The sequence below is a fragment of the Penaeus monodon genome, chromosome 15 (genome assembly GCF_015228065.2).
Source record: "Penaeus monodon isolate SGIC_2016 chromosome 15, NSTDA_Pmon_1, whole genome shotgun sequence".
Taxonomy (NCBI): domain Eukaryota; kingdom Metazoa; phylum Arthropoda; class Malacostraca; order Decapoda; family Penaeidae; genus Penaeus; species Penaeus monodon.
The window spans coordinates 20030623-20031296 of NC_051400.1; positions in this window are offsets into that span (position 1 = coordinate 20030623).

Consider the following 674-nt stretch of genomic DNA (forward strand, 5'->3'; position numbering starts at 1 on the left):
AAATTCTGCCTGTTCCTGAAGGTGCGCGGCTTTTAAAAAAAAAAGAAAACGGTCAATGCTCGCCTCGCAGATGCCGATGAACTGATGGTCCTCCCGTCCCTCCTGACTTGACTACCGAGAAGGTCCCTTGTGGGCGGGCTGAGAGGAAGGCTTTTGGGTTCACCTGATGAAGACGTGTGAGGCAGGCTTGAGGTCTCGTTGTTAGAGTAAATAGGCTCGACTGCCGTGAGGTCGACTCGCACATGAGCAGATGCGGGCCTGCGGGTCCGCGAGACTGTTTTCCGAAAGTTAACCCCGGGTTACCTGGTCTCCGCTGAGAGCTATGGGTGGTTTCACTGTATGACCCTCTAGACCATCACCACCAGCCCGGAAATACAAGAGTTTTACTGCCTGGGTTCTGACCGAGATCCCGACAGGCGCGCCCACGTGGGAGAATGTTACCTTTGTATTATATTATGTACACTTTTTTGGGCGGTACCCTCTTTTATACATATTTAAAACGAAATATAACCTTTTCTTGGAGCCAGTAACAATTGGAGCTAACTTTAATATTTTTTTTTATTCTGTGTTTTTTTAAACTTTATGGAATACCTGCTGGCGGTCTGTTTTGATTATAGGCCGGGGAACGCAGCGGAAACACACTCCTGTGGTTGACACTCCTGTTTCATTGAGTT